Below are 6,000 nucleotides of genomic sequence, written 5' to 3'. Positions count from 1 at the left end.
TGACAGAAAGAAGTGACTTTTATTTTTAGGAAAAAGTGCCAGTCAAACAGCGCACACTTGGTGCTGCTCTTAGACAAAGCTAACAGAGAGGTCGTTGTTCATAAGGATCCCTGGAGAAGGAAGGGGAGAGTGGAGGGGGAGGAGGTGGTGATGGTGCTGCTGCTGCTGCTTCTATGGAGGAGGGGGGCGAGCATGAAGGGTGTGGAGAAGAAGTAGCTGATGGCTTCGGGGAGGAGAGGGAGACATGAGGGGACACAGAGGGTGGTGAGAGGGGTGGAGGATCCTAACCAAGCTCCTCCTGGAGACAGACACTGAGATGATGCACTCCAGTCTTCATTCAGGACCCACTCACCAACTTCTCCCTCAGCTTCTAACTTCATACATAGGGGAGATGTAGAAAAGGATCAGTTAGAAAGAAGACTGCAAAGTGCCTGCTGTGCTGACCCTTTATGGGAAACCCTATACTCTCTATTAAAGGGCAGAGGGGATATATTTGAGATCAATGCTCAAGGGAAGGAACAAGCTGCTGAAATGTGTGCTGCCTTGCTTCTGACTAGCAAACAGCTAAGGGCTAAGCGTCACTCGCTTTGGATCTTAAGTTCACACTAGCCCGAGGTAGAGTCTGAGAAAAGAAGCAGAAGTGGAAGGAAACTGGCTGCTGCGCCTCCTCGTAGTAAGTACACGTTTTACTTTTAGGACCATACAGGAAGGGGGCGATCTGGTATGGCAGAAGTTTATAATCTTCCGCCCGCATTAAAAGGCCATGATTATAGATGGGATCTTGGGTGATGGAAGAGCCATGTGGCAAGTTACACATTATCAGAATAGTTTGACGCAAAAAAAAAAAAATATATATATATATATGTATATGTTTTTAAAGTGCTACAGAGAACTGAAAAAGTACCGAGATATTTTAACATTTACACACGAGTGATAGTGTATTGTACAAAAAAGCTGTGTATAGGCAACTGATCCTAATACATAATACATAGATATTTCTAGATACACTACTTATAGTACACTGCTAATCTAAATTCATTGTTGGAGGATAACAAGTGGCCACAGCTCCTCAATTGACAGATTTACTATTTCTGACTGCTAGTTTGACAGCTTCTCATAAAATGCTTATATTTGGCATCTTGTGCCACGGCCAGCTTGGTTCATGTGATCTGTTACTGGCAGCAGCCATTCACACTTCAGCGAACAAGGAAATCTGAAACTGATGTGTGAATAGGGACTTTCTATGTGACTGGAAATCTGTCCCATACGTCTGGACCTGCATGGGTTTCTGCAAACTCTGGAAGATCCGCAACAAATGTGCCATGTGTGAACATTTCTCATTGTCATTCCCAGCTGTAGCATTGGGAAGACAAAGATGTAAAACAATGATGACAAGTACAATGTTTCAAGTTAAGATATATGAACACTCCAAAAAACTAGTGGGGAACCAAGAACTTCATCTGATTGAACCTGGGCAATCTTAGTTGCCTGCTTATGGCAATAATATAGTATAGTATAAGTAAAGCAGAAAACAGAAGCAGACTTTAAAACACTCATTGAGGTTGGCAGAATAAATTGGTGTATGACATGAGCAGCCATTCCGCACAAGCCCACTGTGCACCAGCAAAGTCCCATGTGTATGGCCAGATTTAGTTACAGTTCACAAAATTAACATGTCCCATTGGGAAGTCACCCTAGGGTAGTCACCAGCTGACAACATTTAACCATTAAAGTGAATACATTTTTGATGTGATGCTGACGTATATTTGGGACACTTAGCAGTAACACAGTGTCATCCTGGCCTTATGCTTCTGTAAGTGTTTAAGCCTTACCTAAAGGTTTCTGTAGTCTTAGCTAGAGGTTCCTGTAGTCTAGATAATGGTATTTTATGCAATGTGTCATGGAATTTGTCTTTTCACTCTAAAAAAGTTGGAGACATACGGGGTAACTTAGTATGGCATGGATTCCAATTTCATGGCATGCAGTTGTCGTTTTTTGTTTTTTTTTTTAAGTATTTTTTTAACTGTTCCTAAAGTAGAAATATCTATAAGGAAGTGACAGCTTCATAGAACAATGATTTTTTTTATTTGTTGTCTTTGTAACTTTAAATAGATGTATCTGTTATTCCAAGAATCAGGAAAAGATATTCATTTGACATATCCAGAGATCACTTGGGGTGGGTGGTGAATATCAATTCTATGAAGCCAGGGCTGACTCCTCACAGTGGTCTGTACACAGCAGTGTACTGACTTCAGAAGGATCTGTACCACAGAGCAGTCTGGGCTTGAATGGAGCTCAGGAGATGTTTGCTGAGCATTAAAGCCTCTGCTTATTATTCACAATCACTTAAAACATGCCAAAAGCAAAAGAGACTTCAAAGCCCCCGGCTAGGAAGAGTGGATGGCTTTCTGTTCCTTTGTGAGTTTATCCATGTGTCTGCAAGATTCACATATGACAGAAGCTCATCTAACCCAAGACTGCTGTTTATAACCACAGGAAACATGTACTATTTCACAGCATGTGTTCAATTGCTTTGCTGCTCTGAAATATAAAGCAATCAAAGACAAGAGCCTGAAGGCACGCCAGTCACTCTATATATATATATATATATATATATATATATATATACTCTATGTCACTGTTTATGAGAAATTGTATATGTAAATTATTTATTGTATAGATGTCACCCTAACAGCTCGCAGTTCAATAGGTTAGGGTCCTGATATAATGGTTACAGTATAATAGTAAGCATCAATAGCTAAAACACTAGACAGAGCTATTCTATCACAGTAACAGTACTCCCCAGTGCTCTACAGAGGAACTACTGTGTGAACAGCTGATGACTCACAAAGTTTAACATCATGAAAAGATGGTATTATGCTGTTTTTATGCTACAGCTATGTCCTAGCAGGATAAAATGAATGGGGTCAACATATTAGGACTAGTGTACCTAGTGTTTAGGCAAAAATCTTTGACAAATGTGAATTGTGTACTACACCAAGATAGTGATGATACCTTCTTACTTAGCCAGAATATCCATGTACACAAAACATTTTCAGTGCTTGCTTGCCTAGAAATGCCAAAAGTAGAATTATCCCATCTGACAGAGGCTATGCTCACGCCCCATCTGGTTTTGCCCATTTGATGGCTGTCTTTTAGGACGGCCATAAATTGTAAAAGATGTCCATCAAACAGTCAAAAAAGGACTGTGATACTGCAAAATCCACTGTGATAATTGCTTCAAATATAGAGATGAGTGAACTGGGTTCGGGTTCGAGTCGATCCGAACCCGAACGTTCGGTATTTGATTAGCTGGGGCTGCTAACTTGGATAAAGCTCTAAGGTTGTCTGGAAAACATGGATACAGCCATATCCATATCCATATATCCATGATTTCCACATAGCCTTAGGGCTTTATCCAACTTCAGCAGCCACCACTAATCAAATGCCGAAAGTTTGGGTTCGGATCGACTCGAGCATGCTCGAGGTTCGCTCATCTCTATTCAAATAGACTACTACATAAAAGCATCTTCCAAATAAGTGGGGTAAAAATGAATCCCTGTCCTCTGCTAGATCGGCACTCGTTTACTGGGCCTTTTACACGGTCCGATAATCGTTTAGCAAGGGCTGCATGGACATTGTTACCGATGACCTTGCAGCCCTTGGCCACACAGTATCCATTACCCATCCCATGCACTACAGTAGGCCCTATTCACTTTAAGGGCCCCAACATAGTCAGCTAGTGACTATGCTCAGCCACTTCTCTAATTGTGGTGTTTAATAGCTTGGTCTAGTGAACTATTGAGTGCCACTAAATATGTGTATAAGTGTGGGAAGTGGCCTAAATAAAAATCAATAGCTAACTATGTTTGGGCCATTCATGTAAATGGCACCCTCTGCAGTTTGCTACAGTATATGTTGGTTTCCATTTTTTAAGGATACTGTTATATAGTTATATAGTTAAGACAAACTGCATTAAGGCAGTAGGAACGTAGCCTTAAACCCAATTATAGCAGAGCTGTTACCTGACCTCATAGTACATATAGGATGTTCCGGGGCACATACTATGAATGTTGTTTGATACAACGGTTGGGATATTGAAACTTTAACTCCTTCAGTTGCCAGATGTGGACAGCTGTATATCAATGGGCACAAAGAAGAACAGTCACCACTGACATTCTGTTAACTACACTATAGACTTATTTTTGTTTTTATAGGGATGGGAGGCTTCATATACATGGCTATCATAGATCCATGGATCCAGATTTGTGGTATGGGTTCATACTGTACCTTCTTATTCTGATATATTCATACAAATGAGAAAGATAAATGAGACACATTCCAATGAATATTTGTTATTGCATCTTTAATCTCTTCTAGCTCATAAGGGGTTACTCAGATTTCCAGAGTTACAACACTTTCACCAACAGCCCCCATTCCATTTAAGCACTGATTCTTTTGGCAGGGTAACACATAGGTGCAACATTACACTACGTCATTGGCGCTAATATTCATTATCACTTTGGTACTAGGCTGTGACTTCTCATCATTAAATAAGCTCAGAGTTAAATGTAAATCAGCAATACATTTGCATGTCACAAATGAAGTGGAAATGAGATTCACATGACTTTCTCACTTTAACAAACCTATCTTTACACTGTCGGGTCGTGAACACTTCAACCAGCTGTTTCAGATGTACCACACTAGGACTAGAATAGAAGGGGCTAGTATAAACTAATAAACACTGGAAGCTATGGAGCTGTAAGTTTGGTTCAGTATAACAGGGACCAGGTGGTCAAGGATGTCACATCTGGAATACAGGAAGTTAAATGTGGGTCCAATACACCCATGATTAAGATCTCAGCCCTATTTGTAGGTGAATTAGTTTCTCAGCAATAATTCACAATTGAGTTAGTGCCCGTCTTTAGGTTTACATAGTTACATAGTTAGTAGGTTGAAAAAAGACACATGTCCATCAAGTTCCCCAAGGAGAGGATAAATGAAGGGAAGGGGGGAGGGATGATGGGTAAATTCTAGTAGTGAAGCCCTCCACTGTTTTTGCTGTGACCAGATCCTGGGGTAGACTGTTCCACAGATTAACTATTCTCATGGTAAAGAAGGCTTGTCGCCTCCGGAGATTGAACTTTCTATGAATCGGGATCCAAAACTGGACAGCATACTCCAGATGAGGCCGGACCAAAGCTTTATAGAGCGTTAATATTATATCCCTGTCCCGAGAGTCCATGCCTGTTTTAATGCATGACAATATCTTGCTGGCCTTAGAAGCAGCTGACTGACATTGTGTGCTGTTCTGTAGTCTATTATCTACAAGTACACCCAGATCCTTTTCCATCAGCGACTCTCCCAGTGTAATTCCTCCTAGGACATATGATGCATGGGGGTTATAAGTACCTAGATACATAATTTTACATTTACATTGAACCTCATTTGCCAAGTGGGTGCCCAAACATTCCATGTGCCTAAGTCATCCTGTAACATCTGCACATCTTCCATAGACTGTACTGTACTACAAAGCTTGGTGTCATCTTTTGCACCAAGCTTTGTAGTACAGTATAATCTATGGAAGATGTGCAGATGTTGACACACTTGTTTGTGTTAATGTTAATGAAATTAATGATAATACCATCCTCAATATCGTTAATAAACAAGTTAAACCAAAGAGAGACCAGTACTGACCCTTGGGGTACCCCACTTATTACCGGGGACCATTCAGAAGTAGGAATCATTGACCAATACTCTCTGGGTACGATCATTTACCCCTTCACATCAGCAATATGTACTGTAGATATACATTCCCGCTGCACTTGCCCCGTGCAGTAGGAATGTATATTTACGTTCCTGACTGTGAGGGGCTGTAGATGTGTGTGGGACCGCTGCAGTAAGAGCGGTCCCGCACACATCAGAGTCCTTTTTGAAGATTGGCACTACATTTACCTTATGCCAGTCCCTTGTCACAATACCAGTCACCAAAGAATCGTT

The 6,000-nt window shown here is 40.9% G+C and overlaps 1 protein-coding gene across 2 annotated transcripts in view; it reads left to right on the top strand.

Moving 5' to 3' along the window:
• The first annotated feature begins 290 nt into the window (after positions 1-290).
• Positions 291-6,000, top strand: part of CHST3 (carbohydrate sulfotransferase 3) — a 90,373-nt gene continuing 84,663 nt past the window's right edge. For both annotated transcript variants that reach the window (XM_069980622.1, XM_069980621.1), the window contains exon 1: positions 291-673. The gene's annotated coding sequence lies outside the window, so the exon portion shown is untranslated. The remainder of the gene's footprint in view (positions 674-6,000) is intronic.

This window comes from Dendropsophus ebraccatus, chromosome 8 (assembly GCF_027789765.1).
Source record: "Dendropsophus ebraccatus isolate aDenEbr1 chromosome 8, aDenEbr1.pat, whole genome shotgun sequence".
In the NCBI taxonomy this organism is placed as follows: domain Eukaryota; kingdom Metazoa; phylum Chordata; class Amphibia; order Anura; family Hylidae; genus Dendropsophus; species Dendropsophus ebraccatus.
This window is presented reverse-complemented; position numbering and strand designations above follow the sequence as displayed.